At 38.1% G+C, this 20,036-nt stretch overlaps 1 protein-coding gene across 1 annotated transcript in view; it reads right to left on the bottom strand.

The window, feature by feature from the left end:
* Tmod3 (tropomodulin 3) overlaps window positions 1–18,764 on the bottom strand; it is a 70,151-nt gene extending 51,387 nt beyond the window's left edge. The window contains exon 1 of the mRNA XM_076850790.2: window positions 18,590–18,764. The gene's annotated coding sequence lies outside the window, so the exon portion shown is untranslated. The remainder of the gene's footprint in view (window positions 1–18,589) is intronic.
* Window positions 18,765–20,036: the final 1,272 nt, after the last annotated feature.

Below are 20,036 nucleotides of genomic sequence, written 5' to 3'. Positions count from 1 at the left end.
CTAGATGGATCCTAATGGGGATAAGACAATACATTTAAAATTTTAATGGGAAAATCTTCAGTCTTAAAAAGAGATTTTTTAAAATTTTTTCAATTTTAACTACACTATGTAAACTCAAAGTTCCTATCTTTGCTATAAGAAAAACCCTCTATCTTTTTGACTGCTTGCTGAATACTCCAGAGCCCTTCTCTAAAATCTATAACAAGCCTAAGTACCTAACAGAATTTAATTACCATCAAAAGAGTTTAAAAAAAAAAAAAAAACAGGGAAAAGCAAAATTCTTTGGGAGAGAAAGCCTACCACTTAGTTTCTAGCATGGAGCTAGGGGTCAGCAGATCTATGTACTTAAAAGTGCTCTGTGACTTTAAGCAGGTTCACTGCTCTCAGTTTCCTGAGCTAGATAAAGAACAGAAAAATGTGGAACTGGTTTTAAGAACCAAATGTTCTATGCCCACAACAAACGCTGCAAATCAAACAGCCTTTTCACCACTGAGCACAGGTTCTGTCTCAATCCTTAACGCAGCTACTACCAATAGATGAAAATTGGCAAAGGGATGAAATCAATTCACTCTGTCCCTGGGCTCCACAGACTCAGATATCTTCTAGCTCTAAAGGAAACACCATTTAACAAAAAACAACTGACTTACTCTCATCATTGCCAACATGAATAACATATAAATAGAAAAAAATATATGAAAGCTGAATCATGCTAGATACTCAAAAAGAAAAAAAAAATTCAGTAAAGTGAATTGAAAAACACCCAGAACTACACAGATTAAAAAAAAGAAAGAGGGGCTGGGGTTGTAGCTCAGTGGCTGAGCACTTGCCTAATATGCGTGAGGTACTGGGTTTGATTCTCATCTCCAACTTAAAAAAAAAAAAAAAAAAAAAGAAGTGAAAATGGGCCAATGCCATTAAATAGTAGAGGAAAAAAGAAAAAAGTCAGTGTAATACAGAAAACTGACCACAGAAAGCAAATTTCTATAGCTTGTTTCCTATTTTCTCATTAATCCCATAATAAAGTGTTTCTAGGAAAACAAATTCTCAGCACATAATACACTGTAGGAATGAAAAATAAACAAGTAAAACATAGAAATAAATGTAAAAAGGAGTTTGATCACAAAATTGAGTATAAATTTTATTAATACAGTGATAATACTAAAGTTAGCAATAAATACTAGAGTTAGCACATTCATTTCTGCCTTGGTGCTTATTCATTTCTTCTCTCTCTCTCTCTCTTTTGGCACTGGAGATTAAACCCAGGGACACTTTACCACTGAGCTACATCCTGAGCTCTCTTAATTTTTCATTTTGAGACAGAGTTTTGCCAAGTTGTTGAGGCTGGGCTTGAACTTATGATCCTCCTGCCTTAGCCTCCCAAATTGTTGGGATTACAGGTATGTGCCATCATGTCTGGCTATTTCATTTTCTCTTATTAAAGTAAATTTAAAAGTATCTAACTACTGTCTGTATTTTGACTACATTTTATAACCAATCCTTTCAAGAGGATAGTACTAAAGATAGTAGGAGAAAAAAAAAGACTTCAGAAGAAGAAAAATAGATTAAGAAAATGGATTTGGAATTCAGGAAAAGGGACCTTTGGGAATAAGTCTCATAAAGACTTTTAATTTCAGGTGACATTTTAAGGAGTTTTGGAGAAATCCCCACTCCATTATTCATTCATATTAATTCCTCAAATTTAGCCTACTTTTCTGTAGGTATAAAACTCTAATGGTTAACAAAAGACCTGTAAGGTCTTTTTAAACACTCAAGTTTAAAAAATAAGGGTCTTAACTCTGGAAGGACCTACAAGATTAGAAACAGGATATCTGAGAACTTAGAGTGCTACATTTCCAGTGGTACCTTATGAATTTTGTACCATTTTCATTTATTATTTTTTCACCAAAGGATAATTCAATAATCTGTTGCATTTTGATGATGACTATCAAAAAACAAGAACAAATACTGGTTCTGACTTTTGAATTATGCATACCGCAACCTGGTAGGGGCAAAAAGTGCTTTGATGGAAAGAACACACAAGAGCCATTAACCATCAAACAATCCAATTAAAGAATTTCTGGGGCTGGGATGTAGCTCAGTGTTAGAATGTGTGCTTAACATGCATGAGGTCCTGGTTTCAATACTTAGCACTAGAGAAAAACATGTAAAAAAACAAAAAGTAGGACATTAATATGTTAAAAAACTAACAATCTATGAAATCAATATCAAAAAATCATTTCGAGATACCAAATTATATATTCTCCCAGATTCCACAGCTTTTGACCAAAGGCTCTACTTAACTGAAACTCTGAAACAGTTTCAGGGTATGTTTCTGTTCTTGCTTGTTTTCCTCAAGACCTGTTCCCTAAGTAAATGTCAAGAGAAACAGCAGGACTTCAAAAGCCCTGTGTCTCTATCCCCTACCCCTTCCCAGGAAAGCTTCCAGGACTAGAGAAATTTCTGGAACCTCATAAAAACAGGAAATAGAAACACTGTTTTATCAAGCCCTCTCTTTCTCAGGTTCCAAACAAAATTCCTTGCTTGTATGACTCTGCACTCCTGTTTTCTTACTCTAGTACATCTTGCTTATAGTCACCTCTTTAAACATTTCATTCCTTAGAAAATTTTCTTGTTAGGGTTTTTGGGTGAATTTGATAAAAACTCCCCATTGTTACTAAGAATCACCAGGAATCCTCTGCTCTCCTCAGGCCGACTTCCTCAGTTAACCGTCACTGGCTGCCTCACTTATTCTCATAAGAAGTGGTGTACACTTCTCTTCAACAATCCTCTCTACCTACCCCAAATGTCATTTCTCCATTCTATCCAAACCCTTTAGATAGACAGCACAATTTAAAGATAGCTCAAGTCTGTTCTATTCACGGTCTCTCCTAACTTTTCCCACCCCACCATATCTTTTCTTTGAAAATCAAGGATGCTCAGGGTGTACTAGTTGGCCTCATTACTTTGCACTGATTCATGCATCTGGTATACCAGCTGGTATGAATGTACTCTCCCTGACAGACAATGCTTCACTCCTACATGGTGAAGGCATTTTATATACATCTTCAGAGACACGGCGTACTCATGACATTTTTAGAGATAATAATGGTACTACTCTAACCAATTCCAGAAATCTGAGGACATACCAAGCTTTGTTATCACAAATTATTTTCAGATTAACAGGGAGAAGCAGTTATAATATAACAGGTATTTGAAGAGGGACAAGCCTATAATTTGCATAATGTGTCTTTTTTTTTTTGAGAGAGAATTTTTAAAAAACATTTATTTTCTTTAGTTTTCAGCAGACTCAACATCTTTGTTTGTACGTGGTGCTGAGGATGGAACCCGGGCCGCACACATGCCAGGCGAGCATGCTACCGCTTGAGCCACATCCCCAGCCCGTATAATGTGTCTTGATGCCTCATGGAGGAGGTTAGGGAATACAGTACCACCCAAAGACTGGAATTATAGTACAATTCTTTATCAGGTGGGATAAAAGTATGCACTATCTAAGAAGAGAAAATAAATGAGCACCCTGTCAACAGTAGAACAAAAAAGAAGACAATTCTTCAAGAAATGGCATTCCCTACCACCTTGACCCTTGGTTCCCAACTGTAGAGAATTTCATGCTTGGAAAGGTACTATAATATTCTATCCACAATGAATAGCTAAAACAAAAATCGACAGACAGGGAGCACTAGAAAGTAACCACATGGCAAGGAGGAGCAACACCCACACAACTTACCATAAGTGATCTTGGGAACAAAAAAGGAAAAAGACCAAGATAACAGTCCTCTCTTAGACCAAAGACAGCATTGAAGAGTTTTTGCTAAGAAAGGTAATTTGGTATCATTCAATTGTACATCCATGTACTAAGACATGGATGAATTTTATGGGATATAATTTGTGCCTTGATAAAACTGTTTTTATAAAAAAACAATTCAGTGACTTAAGCTGGAATATTTGCATGTGAAGACACATTAACGGTTTACAACGTGGAGTTTTTATTAGAAGTTTCAAGACAGAAGGCACAAAACCTCTGGCATAAAAGTGAAAATTTCTCATTATATTAACATAGGGGAGTTCATTATAAATGATAAAAAAGCCCTGAAATAAAGCCTTTGAAAATGCACATATGGGGGAATGGGGAAAGATTGATTAAAGGGTACTAAGTTACAATTAGGAACAAGAAGTTTTGTTGTGCTGTGGCATGTAGGGTAACTACAGATAACAAGATACTGTACATTGCAAAAAGCTAGAACAACTTTGAAAGTTTTCACCATAAAAACATAATAAACATGGGGCTGGGGTTGTGGCTCAGAGGTAGAGCGCTCGCTTGCCTAGCGTGTGCGGGGCGCTGGGTTTGATCCTCCACAGCACATAAAAAAAAGGGGGGTATTGTGTCCAACTATAACTAAAACAAAATATTTTAAAAAAACATAATAAACAAAGAAATAAATGCTTAACCTGATTTAAACATTATGTATTGAACCATTATTGGCACCCCATGAATATGTATAATTTTTATGTATCAGTTAAACAATTTTAATGCCAGGTGCAATGGAACATGCCCATAATCCTAGCTACTCAGGAGACTGAAGCAGGAAGATCACAAGTTTGAGGCCAGTCTGGGCAACTCAGTGAGACCCTGTCTCATAATAAAAAAGGTTGAGGATGTAGCTCAGTGGTAGAGTGCCCTGGGTTTAATCCCTAGTACTGGCGGGGGTGGGCAGACATTTTTTAGGCTGGGGTGTGGTTCAGGGGTAGAGTACTTGCCTAGCGTGTCCAAGTCCTGGTACCCTGGTAGGTACATGGTCACTTTTTAAATCTGAAAGATTCAAGTAAATGAAAGAAATGTTTTCCTAAGGTAATTAAGATGTAGCCAGTTTTATTCTGTCATTAAAAATAATTTGCAATTGGTGTCATAAATGTTAATTTTAGAAATAGTCTGACTGCTCTTTTGGGATCTTACAATTAGCCCTCTGCAATCTCCTCTCCTTCCCTGCATTATGTGGCTTTGTTGATTTCCTTCATTTGCTATTAAGGGAAAAATGTCCTTTAGCTTCTTTTTAAAGAACCTATGCCAAAGGAGACCTTATACTCTGGGGACAATTAACCAAGCTTCTTGGCCAATAGCAGTGATTTCTGAGACTTTGTCATCAATTCTGCTTTCTTCAGCTATCATCAGTTTTAAATATTCATTTTTTTTCCACCTCCACTCCCTCCCACTTCTCCTTTTCCAGAAACTATCCCCCCTACCTGTATGATCTCAAATTTCAGTAGTTGTATATAGTTTGATTTTTGTGTTGTATATGTATTTTTTTTGTTTTGTTTTTGGTGCCTGTAACGTGCTAAACATTAATATACAATAATAAGAGAGGGCTCAGTATGCTTTACGGTCAATGACAGGAATATGTCTGGTTTTACTGTATTTTAATTGGGCTGAGGTTAGAATCAGTAAAAAAGTATTATTACCCCTTTATTTATCAATGTTCTACCTCTCTATTGTTCCAGAACTGGGCAATTTCAAAAACAAATGTTGAAAAAAGTTAATTTGAGCCAGGCATGGTAGAGTATGCCTGTAAATCCACTGATTCAAGCGACTAAGGCAGGAGAACCACAAGTTAGAGGCCAGCCTCCACAATTTAGCAAGACCCTTAGCAATTCAGCGAGAACTTGTCTTAAAATAAAAAAATAAAAAATTTTAAAAAGGGCTGGAGGACTGGGGATATAGTTCAGTGATAGGGCCCTTACCTAACATGTGTGAGGCTCTGGGGGAAAAAGGCAGGAGATAGGGCATGTAGCAATGGTAAAGTGCCTGAGTTCAATTCTACTCCCCAAATAAATAAAAATAGTTAATTTGTGCCAGGCACCATGGCACATACCTGTAATCATAGCTACTCCCCAGCTAATCAGTAGGCCAAGATAAAAGGATTCCAAGTTCAAGGCAAGTCTGGGCAACTTAGCAAGACATCAAAAAAAATTTTTTTTTTTTTTTTTTTTTTTTTGTGTGTGTGTGTGGTGCTGGAGTTTGAACCCAGGTCCTTGTACATGCAAGGCAAGGACTCTACCAACTGAGCTATATCCCCAGACCCTAAAATAAAACATTTTTTAAAAGGGTAATGTATAATAGCTCACTGGCAAAGTGCCCCTAGGTTCACTGGAACGGGGAAAAAAAAAAAAGTTTGCTTCTATAATTTGCTATAAACTTAAAAAAAAAATCCAAATAATAAAACAAATTTTAGTAATTTGTTTTTAATTAAATTCAACTTGGGCTGGGGATGTGGCTCAAGTGGTAGCGCGCTTGCCTGGCATGCGTGTGGCCCGGGTTCAATCCTCAGCACCACATAAAAACAAAGATGTTGTGTCCGCCGAAAACTAAAAAATAAATATTAAAAAATTCTCTCTCTCTCTCTTTAAAAAAAAAAATTAAATTCAACTTAAATAACCTGCTATGCCTAAAAGTTAATCCTAATGGTTAAATGTCAGGCAGTTTTAGCAATATATGAGACACCTTTTTTTTTTTGGTACTAGGGATTGAACCCAGGGGTGCTTTGCCATTGAGCTACATCACTAGCCCTTTTTATTTTTATTGTACTGAGGATTGAACCAGGGGCACTTAACCACTGAGCCACATCTCCAGCCCTTTTTAAAAAATATTTTTATTTAGAGACAGGGTCTTGCTGAGTTGCTTAGGGCCTCAATAAATTGCTGAGGCTGGCTTTGAACTCATAATCCTCCTGCCTCAGCCTCCAGAGTCACTGGGATTACAGCCATGCTTTATTTTTTTATTTGGAAACAGTCTTGCTAAGTCAGTCAGAGTCTTGCTATTTTTGTTGAGGCTGGCCTCAAACCTCCAATCCTCCTGCCTTGTCCTCCTGAGTTTCAGGAATTATAGGTTGGTGCCACTGCACCCAGTGAGACACATCTAGTTTTTATTTATCAATCTCGTAGGTACGGGACAGATACAAAAAAGCCATCTGGTCACTTCCTTCTCACCTTTGTATCAGAGTAAACAAGTTTTGGGATAATTAAATCCAAACTTACCCTAGCCCTTGTAAAGTATACAGCCTCAGCAAGCCTTTAACAACACCCCATCTCTCATAGATGTTTGGTACAGCAGTCATCCCAAATCCAAGCAGGACAGATCAAATCTAATCTACGAATCTGGAAAGCTAGGAGACAAGATCTAAGTTGAGAGATCATGTATCATCAAATGTGAAGGCAGGAAATGGGGTTGTGGCTCAGTGGAAAAGCATTTGCCTAACATGTGAGGCACTGGGTTTGAGTCTCAGAGTCTCAGCACTACATATAATAAATGAATAAAATAAAGGTCCATCAACAACTAAAAATATATATTAAAATAATTTTTAAAAAATCTGAAGGTAGCACAATAACAAGCCAAAGTCACATTTACACTGAAGCCAGAGAGGGAAGTGTAAGCCATGAGAATGTAGAAAATGTCAGTCTGCAGTTAAGAGAAAGGGGCTGGACTGGGTAGGAGGGAAAGAGGGAGATAGTATAGGCACTAGCCTTGGACACAAGATTTTAAAAGGGCTCCAAAAAACACAGTAATCAAAACAAATTATACTGTAATGTACACTATTTTTTTAAAGATAGATTTTTAAAATTTTTTAGTTGTTGATAGACATTTATTTCATTTATTTATATGTGGTGCTGAGAACTGAACTCAGAGCCTCACACATGCCAGGCAAGTGTGCTACTGCTGAGCCACAATCCCAAGCCTGTAATGTACACTATTTTTAAAAATCAAAATTAACATCCTGGAATGGAGTAGAGGCACAGAAAGGAGTCAAAAAGAATCTATGCATGCATGGGCTGGGGATGTGGCTCAAGCGGTAGCGTGCTCGCCTAGCATGCGTGCGGCCCGGATTTGATCCTCAGCACCACATACAAACAAAGATGTTGTGTCCGCCGAAAACTAAAAATAAATATTAAAATTCTCTCTCTTAAAAAAAAAAAAAAAAAAGAATCTATGCAGATCACAGACAGTGGGAGGATGAGGTTTTCCAAGTGCCTATTCTGTGTTTCAGCTGAAGTTCATTTCAGAGAGCTCAGTGGCCTTAACACACATAATCCACCACAACTCCCAACTCTAACACTAGAGCAAGCTAGCTGAAGTGGGTTTGTGTTCCTTGACTAATACACTCTACTTGGGAAAAACGAGACATGCATATACAGTTATTTTTTTTTTTTTTTTTAAATCAAGGCAATATATAATTAGCTGCCAAAGGGACTGGCAATTAGAGCAACATAAGTTCAGAGATCAGAGATCACTGTGGGTGGTCAGAGAAAGAAAGATTTAGCTATATGGGGGTGGGATGGGGAAGAAATACACACTAAGCAAAGAGATCAAAGCACAGGCAAAAGTGGGCGGGTGTTGGAAGGGGAGCCAGGGGAAGAAGAAGTAAAGGAAAAGGAGTGATCTTCATACACCCTATTTTAGAGCCAAAAATCAGTACACCCCCATACTTTATTGTCTCCAATCCTTAGACCACACTGTTCATTACACTTGAAATATCCTTTTGCCTCCTTTCTCATATTCTAATCTTTTTATATTTGTCATGGACCAGTTCAAATAACATTTCTTTGAAGAGGCTTCCCTGGTCTCTTACTCAAAGGAGCAAACTAGAACTAAGGTTGGAAGAGGAGGAGAAGGAGGAAGGGGGAGAGGGATTAAGAGGAAGAAGCTGGGGGTAGTGGTTTCCTCTGAGGCAGGAGGGAAAGCTAAGGGATGGAGTGCAGTGGCAAGAGCTAGTCTCTGGAGAAGAGCACAAATACATTCACAAACTCACTTAGGATGTCCACCCATGTCTTCAGAGGTAAGATCCTTGAGGAGGAGTTGCACAAAAGGCCTTACAAAGGTGAAACCACACAGCTCTGTCTCAGTCATTTCCATGAACGGTTCTGGGATTTTCTCCAATAATCACAGGAAAACAATAAAAACAAAAACTGGGGGAAGGGGGTGACTTTGGCAAGCACTTGTAATCCCAGTGGCTTGGGAGGTTAAGTGAGTTCAAGGCCAGGCTCAGCAAAATCGAGGCACTAAGCAACTCAGTGAGACCCTGTCTCTAAATAAAATACAAAATAGGGCTGGAGAGTGGCTCAGCTGGTCAAGTGCCCGAGTTCAATCCCTGGTATACAAAAAAAAAGAGGAAAACAAAACAAGGCAGGTAGGGAGACTGGGAGACCAGTTAAGAATACCAATTTTGGGGCTGGGGATGTGGCTCAAGCGGTATCTCGCTCGCCTGGCACACACCACATACAAAGATGTTGTGTCCGCCGAAAACTAAAAAATAAATATTAAAATTCTTTCTCTCCTCTCTCTCAAAAAAAAAAAAAAAAAGAATACCAATTTGGGGCTGGAGTTGTGGCTCAGTGGTAGAGTGCTTGCCTAGCACACCTGAGGCACTGGGTTCGATCCTCAGCACCACATAAAAATGAAATAAAGATACTGTGTGTCCACCTACAACTAAAAAATAAATATTAAAAAAAAAAGAATACCACTTTGGGGGCTGGGAGTATATTTCAGTGGTAAAGTGCTTGCCTAACATGACTGAGGCTCTTGGTTGTTTTTTGCATACAGAAAATACACACACCAAAATAAACAAAGAACAAAACAAAAACCCAAAACCAAAAACTAGTGTGAATTAATAAGAGCCCACCACTGTTGAAAATAAATCCGGGTGTCTCATCAAATCTTGCCATTCTGAATATAAGCCTGACATGATACACACATTTGAGGGGCTACTATACATATAGAGGCAATGTTCCTTAACAATTATTCATTAAATTTATAGCACCACACCCAGGAAACCAAAATATTTTGTTAGTTATAATTTTCCGTAAGGAAATCCCCAGGGTGTGATTATTAGTAATAATTTCTGCTCAAAGGAATTTGCTATAAAATAGGTTAAGAAACTACAAAAAGCTTACCTATAAGTCTATATACATATCAAATAATATATATTTATCTTGATGACAACTGCTACTAGTTAAAAAATACTAAGAGCACTCAGAAGAGTTTTTAAAGATCAGAATATACTTTAAATAAATTAAACTTGCATCACACTTTGATCATTCTTGTCTACTCAGCCTTCATTATCTCCCTTTACTGTATTTTCACCTATTTTCTCATGCATATTTCAGGAATTGTATACCCTTGAATATACTTATAGTGACATTAGAGCTTCGGTATGCTAAGCTCAGATATGAAACTATTTGTAAAGGGTTACCACTGTATATCATTTACCCTAGTTTGTAAGTTTGATTTAGTGTGTGTTCCTTTCTTAGTGAGTGGGTATAGGTATTTGACAATACATACTTACGGGAGTGTATATCTTTTTTTTTTTTTTTAAAGAGAGAGAGAGAGAGAGAGAGAGAATTTTAATATTTTTTTTTTTTTTTTTTTTTTTTTTTTTAGTTCTCGGCGGACACAACATCTTTGTTTGTATGTGGTGCTGAGGATCGAACCCAGGCGGCATACATGCCAGGCGAGTGCGCTACTGCTTGAGCCACATCCCCAGTCCGGGAGTGTATATCTTTAAAGTCAAAGAGGGTCCACATCTGTGTAGGAATCTTGACAGTATTTCAATAATACCATATATATTTAGAATTCAAGAGTGAAAGCAGCCAGTCACAAAAGAAAACATGATTCCATTTTAAACGAACTGTCCAGTTTAGGCAAATTCATAGACAGCATATTATTGGTTGGGGTTTCTTCTTTCCATATTTTTTATTTGTTATTTTTAGATATACATGACAGTAGAGTGTATTTTGACATATTATGCATACATATTCTAATTAGGATCCCATTCTTGTGGTTGTACATGATGTGGAGTTTCACTGGGTATATTCACATGTGAACATAGAAAAGTTATGTCTGACTCATTCTACTGTCTTTCCTATTCCCTTCCCTTCATTGAAAGAAAGGGTTTCTTTATGGTGTAATAAAGAGAACTAGAACACATGGGTTATATATATTTACCTCTATTCCAACCAAGGCAATAAATAAAAAATATTGGGCTCTTTATAGTATGCTCTATTTAGAGTTCTAAGTGATGTTTCTCTGGGCTTGAATCTTTCTTCCTCCCCCAAATCTGCCTGTAAGGCAAGGTACAAAAGCTGATAAATGAGAAGGTCTCCATTAACTCAACCCACAGTCAAGCCATTTAAAATTAAAATTCACACTAGCATTCTTTTTTTTTCCCCCCCCCCGGGATTACAGGCCTGTGCCACTGTGCCCGGCTCAGCAGTTTTTTGATGTGTATTTCTTTGTATGTTAACTGCCGTTTCATATTATTTACACATTTAAAAAAAATTGCATGGGCTCAGTGTTTGGCTCAGTGATATACCAGAGATATAAAAAATTGTGTTCTATATGTATTATAATGCATTCTGCTGTCATATATTAAAAAATTAATTTAAAAAAATAAAATGCACTATTTAAGCTGGGCACAGTGGAACATGCTTGGGATCCAGCTGAGGCAGGAAGACAACAAGTTGGAAGGCAGCCTCAATAACTTAGTGAGACCCTATCTCAAAATAAAAAATAAAAACAGCTGGGGATATAGTTCAGTGATAGAGCACTTGCCTAGCATTCACAAGACCCTGGGCTCAATCCCCAGTACCATAAAAATAAAATAAAATGTAGTGGATTTGAACCTATATATTTCAATTTGGTATGCTAACAACTGAATTAATGTAAAATCTTTTTATATAATATTGTAATCTCAGTTCAAAATTTAACTGAAAAATAAAATCCAAATGATTTCTATATAGTAAATTGAACTGTAAAGGTAAAAAAAAAAAAAAAAAAGATGCAGTGAAAGCCAGTAACAATGGCTCATGTCTGTAGTCCCAGTCCTCAGGAAGCTGAGACAAGAGGATGGCAAGTTTTGAGTCTAGCCTTAGAAATTTATCTCAAAAAATTTAAGAGATGGAGTATAGCTTAGTGGCAGAGCACTTCCCTAACATGTATGAGTAACACACACACACACACACACACGCACACGCACACACACGCACACGCACACGCGCACACAAAGGCACAATAATATAAAATACAATACAACAAAACACACACTAGCATTCTTACAGCAGAAAATATATGGCAACTAGTCCTGATTTTATCTCAGTTTAGTCGTAATCAGGGAGAGGTACACAAAAGTATTTTTAGGAGCCAGGTGCAGTGGTACATGCCTGTAATCCCAGCAGCTTAGGAGGCTGAGGCAGGAGGATTGCAAATGCAAAGCCAATCTTAGAAACTGCAAGGTGCTAAGCAACTCAGTAAGATCCTGTCTCTAAATAAAATACAAAATAGGCCGGGGATATGGCTCAGTGGTTGAGTGCTCCTGAGTTCAATCCTCAGTACCAAAAAAAAAAAAAAAAGTATTTTTAGAATCCAAGGCTTTTTCTTAAGAAATTGGGAACAAGGGGCTGGGGTTGTAGCTCAGTGGTAGGGTGCTTGCCTGGCAATGTATGAGGCACTGGGTTTGATCCTCAGCACCACATTAAAAAGTAATAATGATAAAATAAATAATGGCATTGTGTCCATCTTCATCATTAAAAAATAAGAAGAAAATTGACAACATAAGCAAAGCTAAAATATAAAATACATCATTAATTATCAGGAAAATGTAAATTAAAACCACAATGATGTACAACTCTACATCCACTAACTTCACTGAATGAAAAGGCTGGCATGCACTGGTAGCCATGGATACTCAGGAGGCTGAGATCACTTGAGTCTAGGAGTTGGGAGGTCAGCCTGGGTGACAAAGCAAGACCCAGTCTCAAAAAAAAAAGAAAGAAAGAAAGAAAGAAAAAAGAAAAAAATTGAATGAAAAAATGGTTTGTATTTAAAAAAATGAAACTGCTGGCTACCCTCAAAATGGACCTCTTATCAGGGTCTCAAGAATGCTAAGCAAATGCTCTATCACTGAGCTATATTCCCTGCCCCAACATTTTTTTTTTTTTTTGAACTAAAGTTAAACAGACATATACCCAGTAACTCAGTAATTTCACTCCTAGGTATTTTTCTACAGAAATGAAAATATATGTCCACAAAAGACTTATAAAAGTCTTATCTGTTATAGCCCAAACCTGGAAATAACCAAATAATGATCAAGAAGAAAATATAAGTCAGGAACAGAGGCTGTAACCTGTAATTCCAGAGACTCTGAGGGTTGAGGCAGGAAAATTGTAAGTTCAAGGCCAGCCTACACAATTTAACAAGAACCTGTCTTAAAACAAAAATTAAAAAAGGGGTGGGGATATAACTCAATGATAAAGTATCCCTGGATTCAATCTCCATACCACCACAAAAAAAGATAGGAGGAGGAAGAGGAAGGAGAAGAGGAAGAGGAGGCAATATATAATTGGGGCATAATCCTACAGTGGAAAACTATTCAGCAATTAAAAAGGACAAATCACACAACAACACAGAAAAATCTCAAAACAAATGTTACAAGAAACCATCATTAAAAGCACATACTGGCTCAGTGGTAGAGTGCTTGCCTAGCATGTATGAGGCACTGGGTTTGATCCTCAGTACCACATTAAAAAAAAATTAAAACAAAGTGATAAAAAAAAATAATGTTTATTAAAAAAGAACACATACTGTATGATTCCACTTATGTGAAGTCTGTGACTAGACAAAACAAATCTACGGTGTCTGAAATTCATAGTCAGAAAGTAGTTGCTTTAGAGAAGGGAGGGTCAAGATGGGTGTGGTAGCATATACCTGTATATAGGGTAATAATGTCTATCTCATTCTAGCATCCTTCTCATCCCCACAACCTCACCCCTTATTCTCTTCTACTCAAACCAAAGTTCCTTTATTCTTCCCTATCCCTGCCACTCCCGCCCCACTACGGATCAGCATCCAATTATCAGAGAAAATATTCGGCTTTTGTTTTGGGGGGGTTGGCTTATTTCACTTAGCATGATATTCTCTAGTTCTATCCATTTACCTGTAAATGCCATAATTTCATTCTTCTTTAAGGCTAATATTCCATTGTGAATATGTATCACATTTTCTTTATTCATTCATCTGTTGAAGAGCACCTAGGTTGTTTCCATAGTTTAGCTATTGTGAATTGAGTTTGCTGTAAACATTGATGTGGCTGCATCACTATAGTAAGCTGCTTTTAAGTCCTTTGGGTATAAACCAAGGAGTGGGATAGCTGAGTCAAATGGTGGATCCACTCCCAAGTTTTCTGAGGCATCTCCAAACTGCTTTCTACATAAACTGTGTTAATTATACCTCAATAACTACTACAAAGTATGGACTGAGATATGGCACAATGATAAGGCACTTAACTGGCTCTGGGTTTGAGGCTTGGCACATGAAAGAAAAAAATATATATAAATTTGAAAAAGCTAAAAATACAGAGTAGTACTCCACTTTAAGATATAGGTTAAAATTTTGTTTCAAATGAAATTCTAGAATACCACACAGGCACTTTCAATTATTTGCCACTTTGAATTATTCACAACTCTATTCCTTCATTCCTATAAAAACTATTAATAGAGTACAGAGGCAGATGTTTAGGGCTCAGACTGAGGCTCAGGGGTAGCGCACTTTCCTGGCATGTGTGAGACACTGGGTTTGATTCTCAGCACCACATATAAATAAATAAAATAAATATCAACAACTAAAAAAATTTTTAAAAAGAGTGTATATTTATACATTTAATTTTTCATAAATAGCAAATTGGACTTGATTCTTTATAATTTTAACATGTACCTAATGGACCGTTATAAGTTCAGTGGAATTTTCTGTTTTCTGTATCATTTTCCTCGCAATATGATTTTTTTACTTGTAATTTTAAAAGATCTGACAGAAAACTGAAAAGACACATAAATCAAATGTCAGCATGGAAGGTCAATAACAGTGACAGTGCTTTAGCCATTATCACAGCCTAGAGAATAATGCCCTCAACTAATCTAATCAAGACAATACATGCATATTATACTTTAAGAGCCACTGAACCACAAAGAATACTTGCCAGCTAATTTAATTTTTAAAAGATAATGATAACACAGCCTAAATAACAATAGCCATGTACATCAAACTGACATGGGAAACCTATTAAAAATCCTTTTCTCTCCTGGCTTATTGAAGCTGTCCCCTTCCTTTACTGGTTTCTGCCAGATATATTTTTATCCCAGCTTCCTCTCACCTTCCCTATAATTTGCTCAGATCTAATTGATTTTAATGTATCCAGCTCATTTCATGTTCCAAATTAAATATACAAAATTATACTGTACTCTGTGTAGATATGTCATGTACACTAACAGTATATAGAGAAGGTAGCCTGAAGGAATAGAGAGACAATTACTAAATGGAAAAGACTGACTTCATTTGTTCCCCACCCACACAACTGGAAAAGATCTCTCCTGAATGAACACCTACCATATTTTTGTACTTCCTAGGAATAACTCCTACAAGTGCTTTGGACTATGAACAAGCACACATGCCTAACCCCAAAGAAAATAAGCTCCCAGACAGGAATCATATTATATATGTGATATAATATAAATATATATGTATTCATATTACACACACACACATTCACCAAGGACCTAAAGACAGTGTCTGACAGATTGGGGTAAAACACAGTTGTTGAACTGGTGAAGTACTGAGTTAATATGAATGAAAACAACTGAGGGTGCAAGACAAGGAGAGGGGGAAAAAGCTGAGGATACAGAAAGAAGGCAAATGGGGCAAGAGGAGGAAAAAGGACAAAGAATGAAGAACAAAACTTTACACTGGCAACTGTCTATATCAGAGTGAATAATTTTTAAAAACTGAGTTGGAAAAGTCATGGATGTTTCTAATATCATAATTATCAGCACCAGTCTTTAAATTATCATTATAAACACCTTAAAATATCTTTAAAATTATCTCAACATTCTGATTATTCAAAGTGTGGTCTTTAGCAGCATCACCTATCAAATATACAGATTCTAGGGTCCCACTTTAATAGTACATGATCCTGGATGATGTATGCATTCTCAAGTTTGAAAACACCTCCCTATACCATTAAGATCCTTTCTCTTAATCAATCTGTGTTTTATTTAAGTGGGCCAAAAGATGAGAGGTGGAAAGACTCTTTTTTTTTTTTTTTTTTTTTTAGCATTTCTGGGATCAAACCCAAAGCCTAATGTATGCTAGACAAGTGTTGTATAATTGAGTTACATCCTCAGCCCCTCCAAAAACCTTTGCTTAGAGCGAAACAATAATTGTAATGGAGTTTGACCTATATGTATTTAACTTCAGGTGAAGTTATCAATTACAGAGTAATGGGCCTATTGGTCTACCACAAAGATTAAAGAAAATGAACAGTAGGTTAATAGCATCCTCAAGAACTCAATTTTGTTCTGTCATGCCTAGTACAGGGCTTGGAATGATATATGTGGCCAATGTTTCCTGAATTAATAAAATAAATGATTTTTTAAAAAATCTAAAAAGGCTAGGATAGGCTGGACTTGTAACCTCAGCAGCTCAGGAGGCTAAGACCGGATGATGGCAAGTTTTAAGTCATCCTCTAATATTTGGTGAGGCCCTAAGTAACTTAGTGAGGACCTGTCTCAAGGTAAAAAACAAAAAGGGCTGGGAATGTAGCTCAATTGAAAAGCACTCGTGGGTTAAATTCTTGGTTAAAAAATGATAATAAAACAAAAACAAAAACCTGGGGATAATTGTGGGGTCATATGGACCATCAAACTCATTTTAAAGATGAACAAGCTGGGTGTGGTGGGGCAGGCCTGTAATCCCAGCAGACTGGGAGGCTGAGGTGGGAGGATCATAAGTCCAAAATCAGCCTCTGAAATTTAGTAAAACCCTAAACAATTTGGCCAGACCCTTTGTCAAAATAATTTTTTTTTTTTTTTAAAAAAGGGGGTGGAGTGGGGATGTTAGCTCAGTGGTTGAGCACCCTGGGTTCAAACCCTAGTACCAAAAAAATAAATAAATCAATAAAGAAGAACAAGCTAGAAATCCTGAGGAGTGCTAAAGCAAGAAAGCTACAAGAAGGGCTTGGGGTTGTGGCTCACCAGTAGAGCACTTACCTAGCACCCAGGCCCTGGGTTCCATACTCAGCACCACATAAAAATAAATAAATAAAAGTATTGTGTACAACTACAACTAAAAAATAAATATTAACAACAACAACAAAAAGCTAGAATGTACAGGAACTCACATTTTAATTCCCTTTTTGTTCCTCTGAAAGAACTGTTAGGGGATTCTAATTATTTTAATAACCGTGGGCTCTTAAAGAAGTGACAGAGTAAAAGGTGCTTAGGCTCCCAACTAGGTGGCACAAGCCCATAAGAGACTGGGAAGGCTGAGGCTGGAGGATATCAAGTTCAAAATCAACCTGGGCAATTTGGTGAGACCCAGTCTCAAAATAGAAAAACTAAAAAAAGGCTGGGTATGTGACTTAGTAGTAGAGTGCCCCTGGATTCAATCTCCAGTATGCGTGTATTGGCAGGGAGGTTAGTAGGATTAGAAAGAAGAAACTAACAAAAGTGATCCCAGGCAAAACTTTTTCCAAGCCTAATATAAATTTTTGATAGATTAATCAATTTAATCTGCCAAAAAATTAATTTGAAGGGTTCTCAGAATAAGAAACATGAGCTGCACAAAAACGTTACAATCCAAAGGAGACTGCACATAAGTAATTTAAATCTCCACAGGTTTATTTCCTGTTTAAATGTGACTTCATGGGATAAGTTTTACTGTATGACTTTTGATTTTAAGAAAAGACAAGGGCAAGTTGGAAACGCTATTTTTAACTAAACATTAAAAAAAAAAAAAAAAAAGGGAAAGAAATTAGGAGGAAAAAAGACATTGCGGCTGTTTCCCATTTCTGTTTGTAATCAGAATGCAGGCTTGCGGAAGAAATACACCAACTTCTGTAAGCAAAAATATAACGTTTCAGTCACGTCCTCAAAACAAACCAGCACACGAACTTCACAGCCGGACCCAGCTGTGCTGCACGAGAGCCAAGAATTTATTCTAAGACAGAACAGATCAAAACTATGAATGCAAGACGAGCCAGATTTCAATCACAAAAGGGTGTGTCCCAAGTCTGTCTGATTTTTGTTTTTCCTCCTACTTTCAACATGTAGAAGTCTTTGAAGGAGTCTCGGAGAGAAAACCCTTTAAATTTCTAGTCCCCAAGTCTCGCCCGGATGGAGAGGGGTGGGGGGGAAGCACCGTGGGGCTCAAGAGCGTCACCGAGTGGCCAGCGACGAATCCGCGGGAGAAGGGGCAGGTCCCCAACCGGAGGAGGCCGAGCCCGGAGTGATTCATCAGCTACTCGGGCTTCGCGCGCCTCAACCCGCGGGCGACGCCCAGCGTACCCCACGACCCTACAGAGGTCAGTTGGTTCGAAGCAGCCCCCAGCGTCCCTCTGCTCCCCGAAAGGGGTACGCAGGGAAGGAAACTGGAGACCGGTGACTGGAAAACACAACCTTTCCCTCTTCAGCCACCATGGCCGGTGAGACTCCCTGCCGCGCCCGCAGACGGACTTCCTGGAAAGCACCGGGCTAGGCTTACCTGACAGGCGTCCGCTGGAGCTGTCAACCTCCTTCACGGACCCGCGGGAACTGCCTCCGCACGCCGCTATTGGATTCCCTGCAGCCGCCAGTCGGCCTGCGCTTGACTCCGAGGGAGTTGCCGGACCCACCCGCCCACTGCTCCCCCAACTCGACCGCGCTGTCGGTGCGGCTGGTTCCCCTCCGCCAGCGACACGCGTGCGCACTCCTGGTTCGCGGAGCATCCTGGGAATTGTAGTTCAAGCGAGAAGGGCGAGGCTCTGCTTAGACCCTGGTCTTTACAATGGATCAGAGCGCTGGAAACCGCTGTGGATACCAAGGCGTAGCCCAGTGTGAGACAATGCTTTCCATTCGTGGAAGTACCAACTCTCGACCCTCTGGAAGCTAGAAACCGCACCTAGAGGCTTTTTTGGCAATAGATTCCCTTTTCACTTTGACCTTTCATAAGGAGGCACTCATGGCAGGGCTTCTGTTGTACCCTTGGTTACTAATGCAAGGACTTGACATCAGTTCTTTAAACTTGTCATGAAAGACTGATAGAAAAGTAAACAAAACAAATAGAAGTTGAGGCCCCAAAGGGTCATAAGTCTGGTCATCTCAAGGGCGTGGTCACCCTTAGACATGCAAATAATGTCCTTAGACATGCAAATAATGTCGCAGCTGTGACCACTATCTTCCTAGGCAGTTTCTGCCCCATCCCATCCTCCCATTCCAGCTTCAAATTCTACACTAGGCAGTGGAGTTGGGCTGAAGCAACAGTTCATAGTGGAGGATTGGGGCGGATTACACCTACTTCAGGAGTAGACAATCCCCAAGAGTAATGCTCAGTTTCCATACACCTTTCAAGAATGCAGTCAACGAAGATGAGGACTGAAGTGCCTGCTGCAGGTACATTTCAGGTACACCCAGTGTATGGGAGTTGCCTAATGGTTAAATCTCTTCCTGGCATCTACTTCTCCTCAGAGCAGGGTTTACCCTGGGTTAAGTAAACACTTTGGAATTTCATGCAGTTGGCATCCACTAATTCCAACAATGAAGATCCCTGATGATTTGGGTTTTTAAGAAAAAACCCTTGTAGTAAATACTCATAGAAGACTTGACGTTCAGTTTTGTAGCCATAGATCTTATTTTCTATAACATCTTAATATGAATCAGTTTTTTAAACATTCCTGGAGATAATAGATTTCTGAAAGTAATTTCCTACAGATTTCAGGTTCACCTAATATTTATTGAATATTTAACAGATACCAAGCAGGGTACCAGTATCTACAGAATCTCATTGAATCCTCAAAACTGTCCTACAAAGAATAAATTAGTATCCTCCATTTCTACAAATGGGAAAACTAACTCAAAAAAGTTAAATAATTTCTAAAAAAAATCACATAGCCAATAATTAACTGTAGATCCAGAAATGAAGCACAGGTATTCTGACTTAAATTCTAGCATGC

The sequence above is a fragment of the Callospermophilus lateralis genome, chromosome 3 (genome assembly GCF_048772815.1).
Source record: "Callospermophilus lateralis isolate mCalLat2 chromosome 3, mCalLat2.hap1, whole genome shotgun sequence".
Taxonomy (NCBI): domain Eukaryota; kingdom Metazoa; phylum Chordata; class Mammalia; order Rodentia; family Sciuridae; genus Callospermophilus; species Callospermophilus lateralis.
The sequence above is the reverse complement of the archived record's forward strand: the minus strand, read 5'-3'. Positions and strand labels throughout refer to the sequence as shown.